This window comes from Aquila chrysaetos, chromosome Z (assembly GCF_900496995.4).
Source record: "Aquila chrysaetos chrysaetos chromosome Z, bAquChr1.4, whole genome shotgun sequence".
Lineage (NCBI taxonomy): Eukaryota > Metazoa > Chordata > Aves > Accipitriformes > Accipitridae > Aquila > Aquila chrysaetos.
In genome coordinates this window covers 12,250,018-12,274,954 of record NC_044030.1, presented here as the reverse complement: position 1 = coordinate 12,274,954, position 24,937 = coordinate 12,250,018, and positions in this window count along the sequence as shown.

Here is a 24,937-nt window from a genome sequence, read left to right as displayed (position 1 = left end):
AAAGTGGTTCCCTCGTCTTTATGAATCTGGGCCTAGAAGAAAGTATGTCACTGCCTTGTGTCCTGTCAAATGCTTATGCAATGCCTGTGTAATCTTCTTCCTGAAGCAGTGTTAATATATGTAAGCATACATCCACAAAAACCAAAAAGCCATGCATGCCATCTCTACATCTCTCTGGCTGATGTTTCTTTTATGACATTTTTCTTCAGTGACCTTCTTCTGTTACCTGCCTCTGAAGGATTTCCGTAAAATCTGCAATTGAAAAATGAAGCTCAGAAGAATACCCTGGAGATGGTATACTGGAGATTTGCTGGTCAATCTTTTAAGCTTTGTGCAATAGAAAAACAAATGTTGCATCCGTAGAGTGTGGAACTTCTACCTGTATCAGAGATGAAACGCTAATGATGATGTGGTAGAATGACTACGCAACACGGGTTTGAGTTTTGCATGGCTATTTTTCTGTGAATTTGTGTAAGCTAAGAACATGCAGCTGTGAAAGCAGATAACCCAACAGATATTAGTGTTTAAAGAAGGGTTTAAAAGGTGAAGTTAATGTTTCCATTGTAATGGAGACTGCATTATATCTGGAGGGTTGATCAATCAAGACTTTCATGTGTAACAAGTGTGAAGTCTAACCTTGCATTTCATACAGACAGAAACAATTGTGAAGAAGTGGTGAAGGAGCAAAGCAGTGGTGAATTAGCACAGGCAGCGTGCATGTGTGTCTACCTCAGGTATTTAAGTAAGTCCCCTGCACTGTGGTAGCCAATGTTTTCTTTGTCACTTACTAGTCTGCCTTTGCAACTCTTATTCTGGGCTTGACTATGCAAAGAAATGATACATGTAAGATTCATTATGGGTATAATTACAGTTACAGGCACATTAGTTCAGCAATAAGACTGTTCCTACAAAGAGTTGGTGCATTTGAATTCCTCTGCGATAGGCAGATATGTAGGGACAACAGAGAGGCTTTTGTAGTTATGTCAAAAAATGCCCCAGTACAGGAACACTGCAAGTCGGTGCTTCTCAAGTGATGAGATGATAAGAATGAGCAATGTGGTATAAAATAGATGTGCGCCTGCACACACACACACAGACACTCACACAGCTCTCAGAGGACGGATTGTTAACCAATCAATGGGTTAACATGCCTGAGAAGTGCTGCCACAACTTCTTCAAGGTCAAGTGGCTGCACTGGATAGAAATGCAAGATATAAGCAGAAAACTCAGCTCTTGCTGTCTTGGTTTAATGGTAGAATCATTAGATTTCACAAAACATTGGAGTGCATAGGTACATTTTCTACCAAGCCCTGAACACATTTTGCCTGCAGGCATGTTAAATAACATACCCGGGAGTTTTCTGAAGTAATTTGGTGATGAATTCTCTTCCTTCTGCTCTGTACAACCTCTGGATGAACATGTCTACCTTTTTTTTTTTTTTTTTTTTTGGTGCTGGGCACACTACTTAGCAGCAAGTAATAAGGTTTTGTAGTTTGATATTTTGAATGACTTCATAATTATAGCCTGAACAATTAATGCCTGTCTGTAACCTGGGGTGTGTGAATGTAAGTTCATATAGCTATGATATATTAATATGTGTGAGGCACATATGTATGCCCCTGGAAAATTGCCTGTAAAATTTGTTTGTATGAGATTGCAGGACAGGCTAACAAAAAAAGAAATAACACAGTATTGTATATGAGTGCAGAGCATCATGGTAATGACAAGCAAAAATGGTTTTCTCTTGAATGAGGCAACCCCTGCCTCAGAGTAAGTTCTAGCTATTGTGTGAATGTCAAAATTTGCCACATGACTTTTGAAAAAGATACTTTCCCATAGTTGTTTTTGTATTTTCACATGACTGAGAAGGTTCATATATTTGCCAACGCTTGGTCTGTTAGCAATTTCTTCTGGATTTGAAGAAATCCATGCAATGATCTTTGCAGATCAATGTGTAAATACTTTTTCCCTATTTTGGAAGAGGTTAAATACCTGCAATAAATTCCTTCAGTGTACTGTTCTTCTACTGATGCCTACAAAGAGATACATTTGGCAGTTGGTCTAGAGAATGCTGATTCTTTATTAAAAAAGAGGAAGATCAGGAACACAGTAACTTATTTCCCTTTCTTGCCCTTCATGTCTATGCACTGCTTTGCTTTTAGAGCTGTATGTTATTGGGGGGGCAGGGAGCAGGGAGAAAGGAAGAATGTGAATTCTAGCTTTTTTTGATATCTATTGGTCAAGGTGCACCTAGATGCTCACTAGAGACTCTCAGTTTTATGGCCTTTGACTCTGTCAGCTTTGACTTTCTCAGCTTCTCTTGTTTTCTTCCATGACTAAACCACTGTACAAGTGTCAGTACATTCCTCCTATTTTCGCTTAAAAAAGTTCTACAAAATATTTTGTTACAAGTTAGGTTGAGATGTTTTCCCTGAAGATGTTATTTACATTTTATTACTGAGGTTTCAATCCATTCTGTTTAGTGGCTTGGGGATTTTTTTTTAATGTGTTTTCTTGCATCTCCAGAAAAAAAACATATTTAAGTCTTGTGCAAAAAAGTAAGCTTTTGTCACTTTTATGCCCAAGAAAACTGTGACTCTTCAGAACAGTTGAGAATAGGATGAAGATGGTGTCTTTCTAGCCCTGTAGAAAATCCCTGTAAATATAAATACAAAACGTTAGTTTCAGTGGTTTTATATACAAGCTTTGGTAGCTTAATAGAAAGAAAATATCTCTTTCCCACTTAAAAGCTGTGGAGGAAGGAGGCTTAAAAATATGAAGGGGGTTGTTCTCCATTTAAACTCTGTACTGCCCAACAGGTAATTTCCAGACACCCCGTTTAGTTTTGTTCCCATTGAAATTCTAGACCGTTTTTTGTCCTTTCTGCCAATAAAAGTCTGACTGCCAGTCCAGACCATGAAATAGTGAGGAAAGGAAGGGATTTCCCATAAAACCAACATGGAATGGCTCTTTGTCTCCTGTGAGCACCCATTTGTATCAGTCATGCAGAGTGCTATTGAAATTGGTGGGAGGAAAGCAAAGGTCCTGACAGGGGAATATCTGAAGGATTTGTCTTCGTGGATGACCTATTCCCACAGACACTTCCCATTTAGTTGTAATGATATGAACATTGATAGCTCTTTGCCAGAAACCCACAAACCTCTGTCATTTGACCTTCATCAACAGTATCAAATGTCTCCAAGACTGATACAGCCTGTTGTGGGCTATGTCACTGATTTTGTACATAGATAGCAGTCTGAACCAGTAGCAACAACATACAGATAGTTAGAAGTCTGATTCTTTCCATCCCATTTTCTCCTCTTCCATCTGAGAGACGGATTGCCTAGGAACTTCTTAAAACCACAGGAGTGTCTTTCCTTAGCTCTCTGAAATGTGCTCCAGGTTTGACATTGGGCTGATATTTTGCTACCCCTAGATAAGAAAAATTGTTGTGGGGAGGCTGGTTCCCTGTACTGCTCCTAGAGCTTGCTGTTAGTGGGATGAATGTACACTTTACTTTACACCTTCAGTCTTATTTTATCTTTGCAAAACAATAGAACCTAGATAACAGCAATGTCAAAGCAAATTAATTCCCCAGTTATTTTCTAATTCTGAACTTGCACAGAGTGCATTTGGTTAGAGAATGTAAGTAGGGAGTGTATCAAGGACTAATACTTATGTCTGTACAGCAGGCTGTGCGGTTGCCATAGCAGCAATCAATCCGCTAAATAGAGAATAACATAAACTGATTCAAAGGTAAAGACTGATTTAGGTCAGGGTATAACACTTCATAAAAAGAGAGACTTCTCTGTGACTTGTGATGGTTGTTTTGCTTTTGTGAATGCACTTGCAATACATATGGAGAAAACACCCGACTGCCACAACAAGTGTGTTAGGACTCAAGAGCCCTTGAACACAGTGAAGAACCAACCCACTTAGAGCACTCCTGGCAGCTCCAGTGTCAGCTGTAGAAAAGTGTAGATAAGGTGATGAGGTCTTGCTCGTTTTACGTTATTTATGGATTCCTTCCTCTCTAACTGATGAAAAAAACATTTCCAAGATGTTACGTGAGTGCTGCCCTCTGCTAGAAGTTGGATGAGCTCACACTGAAATGTTTGACTGCCCTGAATTGTGGGAGTACCTGCTTGCCTCTCGGAAATGCCAGTGATATTTTTGGCAGGTATGCACATATGTGTGTGTGTGTGTGTATGTACACAGATTTTTAAGGAGATAATTTACTTTTGGAGAAATTAAGTTGAGTCACAGGGAAATCAAAATGGCACTGATTAAATAAAAAAATTCCACCTGTTTATATAAAGTCTAGAGATGTGAGTACTGAGGAGTTGCTGATTGTCTTAAATTTCACTGTGGTTTGGAGTGCAGAGGCTAGTTCTAGCTTCATGCTACTAAGCACTTGTGAATGAGCAGGCGAAAGTTCAGTAGAAAAGACTGTAGTTCCTGAGGATTTGGCTGTAATGTGACACTCACCGCATCGTGACATAAAGTTCTGGTTCCCACAGTTCAAGGCAGAGGTCAATAAAAGGGACTGGAAGCCTCAGCAGTGACATGTGACTGTTTAAGGAACCTCTTTTATAAGGAAACAATAAATTCAACCCATTTAGATTATGAAAGGGAAGATTAACAAGTGTCTTGGTCAGACATTTAATTTAGTATTTACATGGGGAACAGAAACTTAATAATAAGGGCTCCTTACTGTGGTAACCAGAACTATAGTAGTAACTGATGGAAGTTGAAGCTACAAAAATTCTGATTAAAATAAGACACACCATTTGGGCAATGAAGAGAATTAATCACAGGAATAATTTTTAAATTGCTCCATGAGATGCTTCATCAATGGGAAGTTTTACGTAGATACTGTAGATTCCTCTAGAGCATATACTTCAGATTAAGCCCTTGCTACAGAAATCAAGGTGGTAGGACTTAAAACCATGGCACGCTGTCTACAGAGGTAGGGTTAGACCCTTCTCAGCCCATGTGCCCAGGAGCTCCTTGTTCAAGGTTCTCTACAAAACCAAAGGCAGCCAGCACTGCAAAGATGGGCACATCCAGCAGCTTGCCTGGAAACTCCTACTGTGGTGATGTTTCTGGGATCTAGCTTCCTTGACAACTCAACCTCTGCTCAAGGTGAAAGGAAGGACTCCCATTATGATGATGTTTTTTTTCTTTTTTATTTAAGCTAAGATCATCTGCCCATTAGAGTTGAGGCTGCTGACTTGGGTCACAATGATTCAAAACCAGCTGACAAACAGCAGCTCAAGGTGAAAGGAAGGACTCCCATTATGATGATGTTTTTTTTCTTTTTTATTTAAGCTAAGAACATCTGCCCATTAGAGTTGAGGCTGCTGACTTGGGTCACAATGATTCAAAACCAGCTGACAAACAGCAGCGACTTTAGGCCTGGTTGACCTGACTTGGTATCAAACCACTGACGTAGTGTGCAAGCTTGCTGTCTATATCTTATTAACTGCACCCACAACTATCAGTGCCACATGTTGTTTTCTTTAGGAATTATCCCTCATTTCATTTTCGTATCACATGATGGCTGTGGTGCGCCTTTCCCTGTACACACATATAACAGCAATACACCAAAATGAAGATTTATCTCCAACATAATATATTTTCATAAGAGCAGTAGTATTTAGTACTATTCTTTTGGGTAGCCTAAGTATAGATTTGACCCAGAGATTCAACTGAGAGCATAGCATGCTATTTGAGAGCACCTCCAATTCAGTTATTCACCTGTCCCTATAAACTGCCCTTCACAGAATTTATCTCTGAGTGCACTGGCAATGTGATGAATTTTGTGGGATAAGAAAATTACCCGGGCTCCAAAGTTATTGACAGCAGTCTTCCTGGACACAGACTGATTTCTCCTGCAGTGCAAAGAGCGTGAAAAAACAGTGCCTTCTTCCAGCATCTGTGGTGGTAGCTGAAATGTGAGATAGCTGTATGAAAAGTCAGCCTGTACTTTTCATCCAATGATCAGTTCTGGTGCTGAGGTTATTTTTTTTACTCCCTCATTTATGTGTGCCAACTCCTGGTTGTGTTTATTAATTTTTACTTTGTCAAACAAAAATACAATGTTCTTAAGAAGAAAATAAAATGAAAGGCAAGGTGGGGGTAAATTAAGTCACAGAAATACTAGAGCTGGGAGATGATATTGCTCTTCACTGCTGGTTCCATCTCCTTTTTCCCAGATTTAAGCATTAGTACAGAAGGTATTAGTACAGAAGAAGGCATGGTTTATGCTAAGGCACTTTCCTAAATTTAAATCATACTGTGGAGCCAAATATTCATCCACATTTACTGATCTTAGAGCGAAGATACCACTAGGTTGCCCCCCCCCCCCCCCCCCACACCATAGACCAATGTCATGCCTATTCCTTTAGAATGAACACATGCCCTATTCTAAAAAATTTCTGACACACATGGTCTTGACAAGTGAGGGAAATGGCTGTGGAGAAATGATGCCCTGCTCTGCAGCCTGTCAGTCTGGGGAAGATAAACTCTTTTTTGGTCTGCTCAGCATTCCTTGTCTATCCCCCTTTAAAAAAGTATTATTTTGCAACAACTTGGGGTAGAAAGGTTTGGGATTAGTATCCTCTGCCTCTGGTGGGGAGATTGGTTTGGTGAGAACTCTCACTGCTCTCGTCACTGTGTCCTGCATCCTGTACTTCAAATATTTTCCTTGTCCTTGCTGCCTCACGTCACTCTCTCAAAACTGTTTATGACAGCTATTAATGAAAGAGGTGACACTGTGCTACTGGCTCAGTGAACAATAGAGACATCCTTTTGGAGGATGATTTTACTCACATTACGTAGCCTATAGGGATCAAATATTGGTTGCTTTTGAGATTCACAAGCCATCTCCCTGTCATTGCAGTGTCTACTGTGTATGAACAATAGTTTTTCTCCTTACATGGACCTGGTCAGTCCTTGTCTCCTGACTGTGCCATTTAGCTGATTACCCTTTAATTTGTTATGATAGGTGACAGACACAACATTGCAAAAAATTTGGTTCAGCTCCATGATTGGAGTTCCCAGAAGGCTCAGGTGTTTATCAATTGATTACAGTCATCGTTCTGGTAATTGAAGAGCCACCCTTAATCCTGACAGTGAATAATTCTGGTCTTTTTTAACATGCTGTTTGTTTACCTCTGTCCCTCCCCCATCTCTTGGGGAAAAAAAAAGCTTGACTGGCTGCCTACAAAGCAGGAAGAATCAACAGCAGTTTCCCAAAACTCCTGAAGATCTTGTAAGCAAACCCCCTCTTAACAGCAAGTTTTCAGCCATGACCAGAGCTGGGGGTGAGGGGATGGTTTGGAAAGCTTCCAGGAAGCTCTTAAAAACTGAGGGGAAAAGAACTCATTTCTTCTAATATATAGGTAGGTCATCCAAGCATGAGATTTTCTCACTGTGGAGAAAATTACCTGTCCACAAAAGCAGTATTCTGATATTTGAAATTGAAGAATAGGCAGGGATTTAAATCTTTATCACTGGGATCATTTGCTCTGTGCTGTTAAGCTTGCAAGACTCTTAACATAACTCAAGTTTATAAAGTACTCTTGAGCTGGTGATGTTTTAGGCAATCCGATCATTTGAATTCAGGTGCAGATTGTACGTTGTGTTATGCAAATTGCATGTGTGTTATGCTGAGTGTTGGCACTCTGTCCCATGTAGCCCCATCAACAATGTAAAACAACCTCTCCAACCTGAGAAACCCCAAAAAAGCAGTTTACGTTCTTGTGGGAACAATCTGTCCTGCAAGATCAAGTCCTTTCTAAATTTGTGTAAAAATGATACAAGGCCAAATTTACAACTGATTTTTTTCCTTGCTTTCATGTTTTGATGATGTGTTTGCCATATGATGTTACCTGCAAAGTTAAGAAGACCCATTAATTATAGTTTCTCAATACAGTAAATTCCTGCAAGTGGATGTGCAGTTGAACATAGGCAAAATGTTCTACTAGTATTAAGCAACATACCATTATATTTACCTGCAGCAATTTTAGCCTTTATTAATTTTTTTTGTTGCATAAATGAAGCATAGTGGGTTCAGTGCTAACTGAACTGATTGAAGTAATTGAAAATTGTTCCTGCCAGTCGTTGTGGGTTGGAGAAGGCGGGGCTTGATAGTACCGAGTTTTCCCCGTAGTAATGCTGGAAATTTCAAAGAAATAAGATTTCTAAATTTGGGGCATTTTTTTTTGTTTCCTCTACTGCTAAGAAAAAATTGTTTTGGTCATAACTTGGTATAGTTTAGGATAAATGGAGTTAAAAAACATATAATGTTGGAAATTGCTGTTATCTTCTTTCCTATTAAGCAACACAGCCAACATTTGCAGCGTTATAGTTGTGAAGCCGTTTTGTAGCTAGAAGTACGATTGTACTTGGTGGTGTTTTATGATTTCAGGTTTTGGCATTTGGAGAATCCAAATTTATCCACTGCATCTGACCTTGGACAAATCTGAACCTGTGATGAAGATCTATGATCCTTAATGGTTTGAGCAATATTTTCCACTACAATGCAGGTCTTCCATTTGCATTTGCTTATTTTTCCTGTGGTACCCAAGGAAAGTTATGTCTTTCTGGATTTGTGTGCCTCCACCAGATGAATAGGGAGAACTCTCTATTTTGTAAAGACATCATAAGGTTTGGGACCATATGATGTGAGGACAATTCAGGCCCATAGGGACCTCAGGAGGTCTCCAGTCCAATCCCCTGCCAGGAGCAGTGTCAGACCAGATTGCTCAGGGATATATCCTGTGGGGGCTGGAAACCCTCCAAGAAGGGAGATGGCACCACCTCCCTGGACCTGGCCCCACTGGGGGAAAAAGGCTTTCCCTGAAAACCATACTGAACCTCTCTAGTCTCAGCTGATGCGGCTGCCTCACACTCCTGTCAGGCACCTCTGTGATGGGCCTGTCCCCATCCCCTTGATCTCCTCCCTGGAGGTACTGGGGTCTCAGTCACTGCAGCAAAGCCTTAGTTTTGTAGCTGCATGTGGAGCTCCAGTCCCTGCTGGCTGTTTTCCTTCTGTGTGAATTTGTGTGCATGCCCTGGGGTGGGAGCCTTTCACCTGCAATACCCTTCCTGAGGTCCCTTGCTCCTGCCACCCTGCACCCTATGCTTTCCAAGCAAATTGCTCTGTGATTTTTCATGTCCTTCATGACCTTCATGTGCTTCTCATGTGCCAGTTTCTTCTTTAACCCTAGCACAGTTTTGCAGGGAGGCTCAGTTTGGTTATCTGTATATCAGCGTTATAATGCTGGCTTGAGTGCAGGAGAAAATATACCTGTGACCTGACTATGGGGCCTTTTGTTTTCTGTCAGTTGCTCATCTCTCCAGAGCATCCTCTGCCTAGCCTTGGGGAGCTTGAAGTTTCCTAACCTCAGTGGTGGAGCGTGGCCATCCATGTTCACTCCTATGATATGGCCAACCATGACACAAGCTGTGTCAAGTTTTGCAGCAATGCTCTTCAGCAGACCAAGAAAAGCAATGAAGTTGACACATCCATGTATTACTTTAGAAGAGAGCAGTTTATCAGTGACACTGAGTCTTGAGGTTAAGTAAACAAGACTGAAGTGGAAGAGGTGAGTAACAGTGAAGTGACAGAATAAATCACAAACATGGCGCTCTGTGTAAATGCATCTCTTTAAAAGGAAAGAGGTTGTGCCCTGGGGATTGCTTTGTGCCAGAGGAGCGGCTGATACCCTGCTGGCTGTCAGACACTGCTGCAGCACCAGACACACCCAGCCTCCCCCTCACACCTCATCCTGGGACTGCATCCCTTGCACTTGGCAGTCCCGTGCACCACACAGCTATGCTAAATTGCTGTTCCTGCTCGGCAAAACCAGCTGTGTCAATTTCAGGTCGTTTTGGAACACAAGCTAAAACCGCTCCAACCCCCCCGAACCTGCCACCTGAAGGGACAATGTGCTTAGGGGAAAAGAGTATTTTCAGGTTTCTAGGAGAATAACACAAACAATTGGAACTACAGAAAGGCACATAAAAATAAATCAGTACAGTGTCTTTTAGTGGGTTTGGGTTTGGGTTTTTTTTTTTTTTTTTTTTTTTTTTTTTTTTTTTTAATAAAGCTACCAAAAAAGTAGGGCTAACAAAGCTGATCTGCAATAGTTATTTTTAACCTGAAATTTAATCTTCCCACTTCTGGTTTCGTGACTGTCACAAAGCAGAAAGAAACACTCTATTTGGCTGCTTTTCATTAGTATGACTAAGTAAAAAAATCACAAGAGAAATAGTAAGACTGTTTGTGTGGCTGTACGCCTACTTTTTATCCAGAAGGGGGGCCATTTAGAAAAAGGCTGTTATGAATTATATTTTGATATCGAATTTATTTCTCTATTTCAGGTAGAAGGAAAAATAACTGGTATTTTAATACCATTGTATCAAAATGGTATTGAAAATTGCTGTTTCTGATCAATGTTCTCTTTTTTACCTTATCTTTTTTACTATAAAAGTATGTAGTAGACAACTTCTAAAATTCACTCCAAGCAGTGTAACCAAATCGAAAAAGCCCTTCATTTCACTGGCTTATAATTTCATTATTATTGCGATGCTGTGTTTGTACATTCACATGATGGCAATGCACACAACCCCAGAATGGATGGGGGTCAAAGGCTGAATGTTGTAAAATCAAGACAGAGAGAATTCATGCCCCTTGGAGAAAATGGGCATTCTCACTGCTCTCATCCAGACAAAATAATGCAGTGCCATTGAGTAGAATGAAGTTGTTTCCATAGGTCTCGTTCAGGTCTCACAGCAGTAGAAGAAACAAAAGCTAACAGAAGAAATTACACTATTTCCACACACTGCTCTGTACCTGCAATTTGCTCACCAAGGACATTGTAAATCTCTAATTAATTTGTTTGTGTTCCCAGTGATATGAAAAAGGCAACAGAAATCTCTCCCGGTAAAGAGAAATACTGTCACAGGCAACTACAATGCTGTTATCCTGCAAGAAATACAAAGAATATTCATTTGGCGTACTTCTGGATTCCTGGTAGTGGTAAGTTAGTAGGTAACCAGTAGGACCACGATGATCATTATGAATTACACCAACCTGGTTTCCTTTTAGTATGAATTGGAAAAATACTGAATTAAATTAAAATCAGCCACTCAGTATTTCAAAAGATTTCTCCTTAATTTGCCTGTGACTGAAGTAATGCTGCCAATTAAGGCTTTCATGCCTTTTTTTTTTCCTTCTTCCATTTTTTAATTGTGTTGCATCCTTTTCTGTAAAAAAGCCATATGGCTTATTGAAAAGTGAAATTTTACACATTGTAAATGACCACAGTACACATGGAGGAGTTACTTATACTGCAGATGTCAGTTAAGAGTTAGTGCTCAGAGCTTTCAGTAAATAACGCAGAGGCAGCAGCTATATTTGAGAGCTGGACACTCCTGTTGAAATCCATATAATCCAAACTACCTGCTCTCTATTACTTTAAAGCAAATAAACATGAGGTTGCGTATCATTTTTCTAATGCATACTTTTTGATGGCAGAGAGTGTCAGGTCTTGGTTCCAGTGCCTTCAAAGAGAGGTTTATCACATATTGATAATTCAATCAGACAGTGATAATTTATTCCTAGAAAGTAGCTTTGTCATTAGATCTTGGGAGGGAATTTTATCCTTTAACAATATATCTGAGTTTGTCAGGGAAGTGATTTTTCTTCTTCTTGGTTCCTGCTAGCAGGTAGTAAGATACCCGCTCTGCTTTTCAGGCCTATTCAATTTTTTTGCATCTGAGCATACCTGTCAAATGGCTCTTCAAGCACCTTTTCTGTTCTTCTGAGAAGGATAAATGTGACCTTCTGTTCTGTCAACAAATGAAAAGAAGTGTCTGGAGCTCTGTTGTACAGCTACTTCTTATACTTTTGCTCTAGCCTTAGATTTTCAATTTCTCAGACGTATATCAGAATTCCACACTTTGCAGCCTGTATATTTGAGATCTGGGAAAACCAGTTCTTTAGAATATGTAATGAATTACAGGGTGACAACAAACCTTAGAAAGCTCCTACTTGTCCTTTCGTTGTCTCATCTGTAATATGAGAAATTAACAGTTTGATTGTTATGGATCAGAAAAGATGTCCAGGCAGAAAGCAAGCTGTAGAAGGTTGTGCAGTATTTCTAGTAAAACTTATGAAGAACAATCTGCAGAGCTTAGCTTTGATCCCGTAGAGCTGGGTCTAGTTTCCTCCTCCATGTGTACAAGAAGTGCATTTGATGTCAAAAGTTGAGCCTATGTTTCACAGTAGATTCTGTGAAATGATTATTACTTTGAAGAAAGGTGAAAGCTGATGATTGCTAGATTATGTTAGCCAGAATAATCACATATAGGGGTTGAAAGGAAGGGGTCTGAAAATCATGGACATGTTTTGATGACTGATATGCCATTTCTATTCTCATTCTGAATATGTAACTTTTTTCTTGTTTACAACTAATAGGACAATGTATCATTGTTGTTAAGGTAAGCTTTTCTTTGTCTGCGTTTTGACCCTAGTGAGTTTTTTTGTTGTTTAGCTTTCATGATGGTTTTGTATCCCTCTCTAGGATGTCCATTGTTTCCTATTTCTGTTCACAGTACAGTATGCAATTTAATTAACAATAAACCATTAATTGTACTTCTTTGGTAATCTTACAATACATTGAGACAGTTTTCTTTCCAATTGGCCAAGGTTTTCATCCCCCAGCTGACTAGAATTTCTCTGGCCAGCAAGCTCTGCAATCATGTACTTGGTGTTGCACTTAACATCATCTCCCTGTACATGGTGTTTCTCCATTTGACTTTGTCCTCTTCATCAGTTTTCTCCCTTATGTTGGTATTTTCCAGAGATAAACTACACTCAGGTATTTAGTAAAACACAGAATTACTACCTCTATACATACAACATGTTCTACATGTGTAAGGCAGGTAATAAGAGCTGAATCTGTAGCACAGTCTCAAGATATTTTGCTCATAAAGTTTATTGAAAATAAATTTGTTCTCTGCAGTGACATATACAACTGGCTTTTGTTTTCTGTATTAATTGTTCTCTTCCGTTTCTGCTCATGAGTCTGTTTTATCAGGCATCAGATGGTGATGATGCCCAGCAGGAATCCATATGAGCAACATAATGTTTCTGGAGAATTTAATGTAAAAATGTTTTCATTTCAATATGTTTTGTCTTTCTGCCTTAAAATCTTCCTCCACTGAATTTCATCTGAATTGTTTTCGACTGTGGAGTATGTAGCAGACTTGATAAGTTTTCCACTTTTTAGTGTATAGATTGACTTATTTGCTTGGTTATGCTGTGCAGCTGTCAGTGGTATTTTCAGAAGGGAATGTGGATGAAAAGGAATGGGAATAAATTTAAACTCACCCGAGCATTTCTTGGCAAATATTTATCTGGCAAAAAAGAAGAAAACTTCATTTTGCTATAAGCATTCTCCATCTGTGTCAGACTGGTCAAATAATTTGAGCTGGGAAAAGTATTACGGGTCCATTTGCCACTTTTAACCAAGAGGCTCCTCTACGATTTGGGAAAGCACTGGCTTCGGTGCTGAGCATCTGAGAGAGTCTGAGGTACAATCTTTTTCCTTTGTGAGGAGAATTTAAACCTATGTCTCTTTATGAGACACTCTGTGAGACACATAGAGATATCATTTCTCCCTGTCTCAGAACAGTTTCCTAGCTTCAGGCTGTGGGTGATTTTGATCTGGGGCTGCCAAAGTCCTTGCTATTGAAACCTCTCACTCATAATGCATACTGCAATATCAATTGAATCAGGGAAAGACCCTAGGATTAGGTACTGAGGTTGTGATCTATGTTCCACTAAATATATAGTTATGTAGCTAAAAATAAACACAACTGCTTTGATGAAAGAGAATGAGAAGTTTCTCCTCTGCTGTCTTCTAGCAGGGTGGTTGAGGCATAGTTCTGCAAGCTGAACAGCTCCATTCCTCTTATAAAGGAGATGTTAACACCCCATATCTAGGCTGAGTATCTAAGCCTCAAGCAAATGGGCTTAAAGGGATACTGATGTCTCAGCATAGGCTTATTTCTCTTCCCCTTTCCATTTTTAACAAACATGTCAGAATATTTTGCTCCAAGTTCCAAAGGAATATTTGTTCAATATGGAAGAGATGTTTTCATTACAGTGAGAGAAAGCAAGCAGTCAGTTTGAACTGAATTCAGTGTTTATTTTATCTGAGCGAGCAACCAAGATAAATATGTTGTTCAGCTAGTCTTCAGGTCCTTCTCAGATGAAATAATGAGGAAAAGGACTTAATGCATTAAGCATCGATTTCACCTTGCCTGTATTTGGCCCATTCATTTAAATATTTAATTTTCTGAAAGACCTTGGAACAGCTGTTTATCACATCTGCCAAACATTTGCCCTTTAGACTCCTTTTGAGGATGTGGTAGCTCATACTTCAATTCATACCTAATACTTTTTATAGTACCCAATCTTTCATGTGTCAGTGTATGGCTCACATAATTGTTTACCTTTTTGACTTAGTGCTAGTTAACTGACTTTTCTTGAGGACCGGAATGATGATGTTAGCCACCTACTAGTGCATCTGTTGGCAATTTTATCTCTGTAGTGTCTTTTATCATTATCATAATCTGATAGAATATTTTAGCTTGTATATGTGGCTCACAACACTATATTAGCAAGCTCACTTCAGTATGATTCCAAGGCCAGAAAATTTGGAGCTACTAATGAACTTGTACAGCTAACAAAGGCAATGCACAGTGGTAACAAAACAGAAATCATGTTAAGCAATATAACTCTGTAGCTGGAATGACTTGCTAAACTTAGTTGATTTTGAATAAGAAACTTTCATTTTATTCATTGTTGATATATAACACTGCCTGTCATATTTGCATGGTAAACATTCAAATAATTTGGGGCCTTTTAATTTCTGATAGCTCAATCAGAAATGCTTATTTAAAAAACAAAACAAAATAAAACAAAACAGTCAATGTAAAAATTAGCAAAATATTTCTGGAGATTTCCTAAAATTGTATAAGCTATTGACTACTTGTCATGTGATCAAAACATCTTGGACATTCTCTATCCTTTTGCAATTCCCTGTGCTCTCTTTACTTTTGTATTTATGTCTTCTAAAGGTAGGAAATAGCATCCAGATGACAACTAGAGTAGTTGCTGAGCAGAGCTGGCAGAACATTTTCCTTTTAACAAAGAGTGAATTTTTTTCCAACCAAAATGAATATTTTCATGAATGAAGGAAGATGGAATGGAATGGAATGGAAACATTTTGGTTTTAAAAGATGAATTAATAAACCCAACCTGAAAGGGGAAAATGGCTGGCTGTTTTTTGTTGGGTTTTTTTTTTTTTACTTTTTTTTAACCTTTTCCAAAGAAGAGGAGAGAGAAGTAAAAATAAATAAATTATTAATTAAAGAAGTGTTGTGTTTTATCCACAGTAATTTAATGTGGCAGGGAAGTGTAACAGGATGTGTGAAGTTGAGACTCTCTGGCTGATGTTTTCAAAGCTATGCCGTGATTTGAATGTTCAATTCCCATCAGAATTTGATGGGAGTTTTGCTTCAGGCAGCTTTTGATATTCTCCCCTACTGGTAGCAAAAGCAAGGCTGTATACAAAATAAAAATCTCTTTGAAACCCTAATTTTTCACCCTGCTTCACCTCTTTAAAAGGTATTGTATCTGTAGGATTTCCAAGAAAACCTGTACAGTTTTAAAGTTATATTTAAGTTCTGCTAAGCAGATGCCCTGAAACCATGCAAAAACGTTGTGAGTACTACTGCAATAATACAGAGATGGATTTTAACACAGCCCTACCCTATATACAGTCACTGATTCATCAGATGCATGTTCCAATTCTTTTCTTTAGTTATCTGAGCTTTCTCTCCACATTGTGGTAGCTTTTATTTGCAGTATTTTCCTCCTGAGTTTTATATATGAGAAAACAGGTTATCGTTTTCTCTGTAGCCTCTCCAGACAAATAGGCTAGTCCAGGCTTTGCCTGTTGAGGTATCTATGGAGGAGCTGGCCAAGGACCTTTACTGGGATTTTTCCTCAACTCCATCACTGACCATGGCTCTTTTCCCAATTTGCTTAGGACATTAGCAAATCGGCCTCCTACTCTGTGCCCTCTGACTGTGCCTTCCTCTGGCTAAAATATACAATTTCTGCACCACTCCTGTTGTGCACCCAGATTACAGTGCTGCTGGGTCCCACTGTCAGGTCTCCTGTTCCCCAACAGTACCTTCCCCTTGCAGAAGAACATCTGTAGTCACACTCCTTCCCTTTTGTCAGAGCTTCAAAGCGAACACCTGAGATGTGTCCAGCAGGGTCAGGTTGTTCCTGGGGCGATGTTTTATTAGAATAACAAAATCCAAAGTTTGTTCCCAATCACACAGTTGCTCCCTTTCTTTTTCCTTTGCCAGAGGTAGCATCTACAGTCGCCCAAGTATTTTCCTGATTTGACCAGTTCATCAGACCTCATCATGCTGGAATGACTACCACGCACAATTCAAATTTATCTGTGGATGTTTTACTCAACTCAGTAAAGTGCTGAGTTACAAAGTTTGGATTCAGATCAGAGTTTCTTGAATTTAAGGAGTTTTAAAACTCTTTTTTTTTCATGAAGGTGTTCCTTATTCTACCTGCAGAAGCATGAAAACAGCATTTAAACATCCAACTATTTGGGTAGACTGTTTGGGTCCATGACAGAGATATTGATCACAACTGCTGAGTGGAGAAGAATTTAATTGCAGAGATTATACTGCAAAAGCTTGCCATTATGTTTCTCAGAACTCCTAGAACTGCTGAAACTTGGACATTATATAGGTCAAGGTCTATGAACAGCATTGTTCATGGTATTAGGTAAACTGTGGGTAATATGCATGCAGAGTAGAGGCTAACTGTGCTTCAGCTAGTATTCAGCATTTATAATGAATCACATTGGTATGGATTACAGTGGTCAGATTTTTAAGTCTTAGAATACAAACCTGATATTTTAAAAATCATATTATTATGGCTTATGTGGAATAGGCATGATTCATATGTTTATATAAATATTGGCATGGTTATAAATACAAACACACATTTAATGCAGCTTTTCTGTAAAGCTTCTGTACAACAGCAGCCTCAGCCTTTCAAGCATCATCTTCTTTTCAGCAATCTGTTTGATTCCATCACACCAGACCAGCCTATACACATTGTTAAAATTAGGGATATGATGCTGTCCAAGTAAGCATAAGTATCTTGGAAATGCGGGAAGCTGCAGAATAGGCTGTATTTGGCTCAAGTGAGGTTCTTTTGTTTTCTCTTCTGCTTCACCTCAGCATATTCCTAACCAACAGGACAGCTAAACCCACCAGGAAAAGAAGACAAGTTAGTGGCAGTTATGATCTCTTTCCCTGAAAAGTAAATAATCCCCTGCATTCTTAAAAGGTGATTAGGGGAAGATATTCCTGTAGAAATACTAATCAGCCAGTCCCTTCCTCCTTCCCTTGCTTTCTCTGCCAGGTGCTGGATTTAGTCTTGTACTTTTATTACAGAGAACCCCAAAGAATTATATGTTGCTCATCTTGCTCCCAAATATCTTTTGCCAAAAATCTCTGTAAAAGTTAATGGTATCTGAGGTGCATTAGGAGTATAGGAACTACCTTTGTAGGACTCTGACTTTAGCTAATGTGTGGAATCTGCATTCCCCTTCCAGAGAAGTCTGTAGCAAATCTCCAGTTGACTTCAATAGGAATGTGCTTGGTCCAATATTATTTACAGCCCAGTACCACCGTCAATGTCATGGTAGTATTTCTTATAGAAATCAAGAAGGTTTAGAGCAGTGTAGTAGTTAAAAACAGTTTTTTGCTAGACCCATACATATATATTGTACATCAACTTTAAATACAGTTAACATACATTATTAAAAATAGGACAGATCCGGAAATGCAAATCGAGTGAGTTTTGTTTATGTCCCCAGGACATTTAGCATCACCTATGCAATACACGTGAAATGTGCTTGATAAGACAGTTCACTCTGAAGTTTGATAGGAAATTAATATATATTAAATAAAACATTAATATATTCACAACTATAAGACTTGAAAAATTGAAAAGGCAGGCTATTTACAGCTTGTGCTACAGTAATTGATATCTGATGTGTCTTTTTCTCCCTTTTTAGCCTAATAATATACCAGAACATTAATGGCATTCTAAAAGTGCTACATTAGCTATGTGCTTTAAGAGCCATTTCCTGCTAGACTTGAATCAAATCACATCATTGATTCCAGCAAGCTTTGAGTGTACTTGGTCTTTCACAGTTTCTGCAATGGCTACCTTGCTATTTCCTTTATGATATAGGCACAGAGCCCACCAAAGTGCCTCTTTACTGATTCTCTGTCCTATTTAATCCTGTGTTGACTTGGCCAAAGGCATGTTCTACCTGTAGTTGCTGGACATTACACAGAAATGAGGGGAGGATGCAGAGTTGGAGCCCTTCTTCCCACTCCACATCTCTTCTGAGCAGAAGCCAGACACAGGAAAAATAATGTGCCCTGTGCCAATGGATGCAGAAGATAACCTGAGCAACTACCGCACCCTGAGCAACTGCAACAGCTGGAGTCAGGACCTAGAATAATTGCCCCTATTGAGAGAAGTTGAACAGAACCCTTATTACACATAAAATCTGCCATGGCTGCCAGAAACCAGATTTCATTAATATTGTACTTGCTGGGGAGGAGGCTGGGGAGATTCGTCTAATGATCCACTCGAGATATCACTTTGTTTTCTTTGGTTTTGGTGACTAAGTTTCTTCTTCCCCCCTGCCACAATATGGCTGGTGCAGCTGAGTCGCTCCCTCCCTGACAGCTGTCTAGAGCTCAAGCGCCTTGAAAGTATCAACCCCACACTAAGAACCATGTGTGTGTTACTAACTCATTTCTGCTTTAAGTGCTGTGTGTTAGGTAGAGCTGGAGGAAAGCAGGTAGGATTTTCGAGGCAGGTCTGCAGTGCAAAATAAACATGCCACTGGCTTGGTTGGTCTGGGCAGGACTGGAACCAGTAGACAACCATTGCAGCTGCAGCAGAAAGGAGTGCTGTGCTGGTAATGGAGCTCTCTTCAGAGCCTACTCCAATTACAGATAAAATGATTACTCTGAAGCAAAATCTGTTTTTCCCTTCAGTTTTCAGGCTGTCCTTTAGGGGCCCAGATTGAGTGACTGAGAACTAAACACCACTGAAGATGGCTGAGACCACCTCATTCATCTGCCTAAAGACTGAAGTGAATTCAGAATTGCCAGGAATCTCAGGGAAAAAAAAAATATGTTTTTCCAGTGTATTTCTGTTCAAAATAGGTTTTCCAATCTTTGTAGTTTCCTATTTTGGTCGGAAGTAAACATACTGAGATGGTTGAAATTCTTGCTGTTTTTATAATGGGAAACTAAGCAATACAGAAAACCTAGTATTGCAGCATCTGCAGACCAAAGAGAAGTCATCAGCCAGTATATTACCCAATGACTTTGGTCTGTTTCAGCTCGTAACCTCTACAAGAAAGTAGTCAGGCTCTATTTGCTTTTTCTCTGCAATCTGCTCAGGAGCTTGAAGGATCACCTAATAGCTCCAGTAGGTTAATTTTTTTTTTTTTTTATCTCTACATTTGCATTTAGAATATTGCAAGTTGTTTGTTGCTGGGCTGCAAGACTTTGCTTCATATTTTAAGTCATGCAGCATGTATATACCAAAAATATTGTGAGTTGTATTGGAAGATTATTGCAATTGGTTTTGGTTTTTTTTGTTTGTTTGTTTTGGGAGGTTAAGGTGGTTTTTTTTTCTGATTTATTTTAACATGACTAATGAGGAGCTTTATGTCTCCTAGAAAGGTACCAACTGTAACTGGATTCTTTGGTGTCAGAGTACCATTCCTTCATCTCTCTTTCTTATGCTTTAAAAGATATTTCTAGAGACTGATGGATGTGTCCCCGTTTTCTCAGAAACTTCTTGACTGCTGATGATTGTTTAACAGAACAGACTTGGGCTGCTGTGAATTTTGCACATACAGTAAATCCTGCCGCACTAATGGAAGCCTAATGGAATAATGACAGCTTGCAGAACAAAACCTATGAAGAAGGGGTTAATATTAACTCTGTCTGATATCCTACTCAGCGGGATGCTGTGAAGTCCCCAGCCAGCTGAAATTCAAGGCAAATCTACAATAACTTTCAACTGCACCAGTATTTCACCTTTGGATTTATTTTTATCTGCTCAAGGGTAGATATAGATGTGCAAATGTATATTCACAATAAAGCAGTCAAAGTATAAAAGCTAATTATTGACACATAATGGCAGATATAATGACAGCTGAGCAATTTAAATTTGGTTCTGTGTCTGTTTTGCACACAGACACCATGACTGTCCTTAATCACACAATTTTGCAAAGGTCTCAGAAAGCTTTTTCAATCCATAGGTTGGGCTGAAGAATTGGCTCTTCTGTCCCTAATCAGACCAAAATGTAGCCTTATTTTCCCAGTCCAGTGTCTTCCTCACTCCTGCCACTTTTGGGCTTTGACTTTCTTCACCTCTTCTCCCAGCCATTTATCCAGATTTGTTCTTTTTGCCACTTTTGTGCAAGTCCAGGTATTATCCTCTAAATCTAAATTAAACCATTCCTTGCTTAGGTGGGTTGAGGCCTGCATGGTGGTGGGGTGGTCATTCAAAGCAGTAAGATAAGTTCCCTGCTCTTCTGTTATGTTTGAACATGAATCCAATGTGGCTCTGGAAGCATGGAGTTGTGATCATGGGAAAGTGAAAAGATTGGAGCATTCATGAATTAGGCAGCTACACTCACTGCTGGGCATGTCTCTGCTGAGCAAGTGGAAACTGCTATTTTTCAAAGGTATGGTGGCAATAAAGAGAACATTCTTGTAAAAAAGTTAACTCCCTTACAAAATTGTGTGTCTTTGCTCCAAAGCACAAGAAGATGATGTTCTCTGTTCAAAGATGAGTCATAGAGAGTTGGTTTTTTTTTTTTTTTTTTAAATTGGCTGAAGGACTAATTTTTTTCCTTTGCCTCTTTCTCAGAACTGGCTGAAACATTTAAACTTTCCAAAATCATTCAGCCTGAGGGAAATCCCCCAGGATGGAAAACTTCAGTCCAAGATCTAAGCAACAGAAAACAATCTTAAAATGATCATTTCTGGGATCGTGTGTGTGTATTTGTGACCAATACACCAATTCATTAAGAGAATTTCATATACTCATGTGATTAGAGGAAGGATGTATGTACATATATATGCATATATATTTGTTCAAGACCAGAAATTCTTACTACAAACAGTAATTTTTAGATCTACACATGCACATCTTTCAGAAAGGTACTACCCACAGATTCATATTCTTGTGAGGAAATTTACAAAGATAAAGTGGGAATCAGAGTTTAAGTGTCTAGCCAAATAAAGAATGCTAGAAAAATAGTTTCTGCAGGTCTAATCACTGCTAATTTGTCAATATGGATGTTCCTAACACATATTCTTAGTTGTATTACCTATGAAAAGGAGAATTTTATTGACAGAAAATACTATTACAACTCTTCTTAAAAAGAATGACACTTTTGTAAGAACCTCCGTTATTGTTAATTACTATTACCGTTTTTCCCTAGACTATTCTCACTCACAACCTACGCACAATGTCTGAAGATAATTTCAAATTAAATTATGATAGTTGAAAATTTAAAACACTTGAAAGGAAAAAAAAATGAAACACAGTTTGACAGTACTAGAAGTGTTGATTGGAAATCCACCACAGAGAAACTAAGGAGGGTCAGTAAGAAGCTGCTTTTAGGGCTCTGAAATATACCAAGGGGACATTATGGAGGCTTCCTCTGCATGCAGTGATTTTCTTTTCTTAATTGCCCAGTGAGGAGTCAGCACTGTACAGGAAGCTTAAGTCACATTTTTCAAGTTCATCATCTCCTACAGTGCATTCTTAACCTTTATTAAGGCAATCCCCAAAAGATCCCACCCAGTCATATTTCAAAGAACAGAGCCTTGCTGGTACTTCATACCTAGAACTGAGAGATTCTCCCCTCCCCTCGCCTCGCCTCGCCTCACCTCCCCTCCCCTCCCCTCCTCTCCTCTCCTCTCCTCTCCTCCCATTTGCATTTTTGTAATGCATCTATTCAATTTCACATACTCCTCTTCATTTTGCTCAGTGTAGAGTTGGTCATTACTTCTAACATCATGAAAAGGTTTTATGTAGATCCTGGTTGCATGAGTAAGAGTTTCACAATTTGTGCTACAACATTCAGCCAAATGAGTTGCTATTACAGCAGGAATTTCTATGAAGTTTGAAGCCCCTCTGTAAAAGATACTCACAAGAGAAATATCAATAACTTTATAGACATAAAGATAGGATCCCCAGCTCAATTACTTGGGGGGAGAAATACAAGATAAATAATGGGTGAGTGAAATATGCAATACAGCTGAGTTTGGAAGGAATGAGGGCTGAACAGGACAGTGGAAGATTTGCTGCACCTTACAATGCTATGACACTTTGCCTGTATGATGGCTATGGGCAACCACACTATAATTGCTCCCATTAAGTACTTAAACATGAAGTCACTTTGTTTCAGAGAAATAGAAACATGGATGTTAATACAAGTTCCAAAGTGTATCAAACTCTGGATAATCTAGAAGAGGACAGCAATTAGGAGGAAAATGCCTGTAATCAAACGTTCAGATTCTGCATCTCTGCCATTGGAGAAATCAGACCATAGCTCTCCCTCAGGTTTTGGGCTGACCAAGCTCAGCCTGGGGCTTTTTTTTGTTATCTCTTCCCTCTTCCTGGCACTGGATGGAACACTCCAGCTCTTCTGTTTGCACTCTTGTAGGCTTGAACCATAGAGGACATACTATTTATCTGCCCTGGATGTTGCTGAAGTAAAGAGTGCTCCTTCCCTTCCCTGGTGTGATGTTTCAGAAGTACATCCTTGCTTGATGGCCTCACAGCAGTACAACTAATTTCTGTAGCACTCTGGGTGGATGAAGTGAGAAATCTTATTTGGAGAGGGCTCATTGCAGGTGGGAGGTAATGTCTCCTCTGAGGAGATGTGTGGTGGTGGGGTTTCATCCTATGTCTTATGTCTAAGTGGCATGTGAGTCTTACAAAGCTACAGCTGCCAAGCCTATTTGCTGTGTGAAGCACTAACTGCTGTGTGTAATGTTTTGTCAAGATTATGCTTTTATGGTCAACAAGATCTGTGAGATCAAAATGGTCTTGGTAGGCATGAGGTGATAATACATAACAAATAACTTATTCAACTGATACACTTCTTTATGTGTCACAGGTGTTATTTACAAGGCCATTATGTTTTCTTTTTCTTAAATGCATTTGTTTCTCAAACTTTCTTCCAGGACAATTCTTTGAAGGCAATCTGTGAAGGCTCAGGTAGTGTGTGGCATACCTGGAGCTGGTGAAAAGTGAATTACCTCAACTGGGCATTAGTCCCATGGCATGACTTACCAAGCAGGCTTTGGATATAAAGCACTTAGTGTTCTGATTGCATTACAAAAGAGAAGCAGAACAAGTAGTGCTTCAGAATGATGGTGTTTAATGTAAACAGGAAAAATCAGCAGCCTGATTTTAGGACTGATCACTGGGAGACGAAGGAAAAGAGAGCAATCTTCTACAGTGCATGAACTGAGCAGTTTCTGTATAGCTGGCAAAACAAGAGGAGGGTGGCAGTATGGAGCAGAGTACAGTGGCAATGAGTGGGCCAGGAGGGGAGTGTGTGTACTTAGTAGAGGCTGAATAAAGTACAGAAAAAAATCTGACATCAAATTTTTGTAACATGAGAGCTCCAGGGGATCTGGTTTTCTGAAAATTATTTTAATGATAACTTCTTGTCAAAAAGTTTTTCATAGAAAAATCATTTTAAAATGAAATGTTGCAGATTTTGTTTTTCAGCAAAAAAAGAATATTTATCAAATGTGGCTTTAGGAACAGATTTTTTTTTTTTTGCCAACTTGTCTTTATTTTTCCCTTTTTTAACCCTGGCAAACAAAAGAGCATTCAGGGAAATATTTGTTTAAATCTCAATGTGGTATTAAAAATTTTTACTCCATAACAGTGCAGGGAAAAATAAGCTATCAAAGAAAAAGAAAGATGAACTTTAAACAGCATGATGTAGAGTTGATGATTATCAATGAAAATGCCATGCTTTTAGTTCAACATTTATTTATTTTTTTCAAGAACAGGAAGTCTTTTCTGAATTGAAATCTGAAACTTGAATTTTTTTCTTTTTCAGTTTAATTATTTCTCAGCAACACTTCCTAGCTCTGAATGAAACCTCTAATAAGTTGAGCCCTTAAGCTCACATGAGAGGTAAAATTTTGTATACTGTGACATTGACAAGTGGAGTTTTGGAGGATTTTTTTCTCAGTGAGAAGATATGCCTGTTGTGGGACTTTGCATAGATACTGCATAAATGCTGGATACCTTTTAGGCAACAGAAGGCAAGCTTTTAATTGCAAAAAGTGTCAAATGTCAGAGTAATGGTTCTGCTTAAGAAAAAATAAGAACCAGGAGGATTTTGACGCACTGCACTCTGTTGCCAACTAGGTGATAAAGTTACTTGAAGGAGTGCAACACTGTCAGTGTAAAGAATTTTGTTTTCTCAAAAACAGTGTTTCACATTCCTGGGTCCATGGTTTTCTTTGTTTGGTCAGAATAAAGCCATTAGAGGACTTTTCAAAATTATTCCAAATCAAATTTCCAGTGGTCAGAGAGAAGCTATGATTCTCAATTCTAGTCTGTCTTCAACATCACCGTAGGGAATGAAGATGTCCATGGAGCTAACATTGAGCTAAGCCCACTGGTGGCATTGGTGTTTGCATGACATTTTGGCTGAACCACTTGAGACGA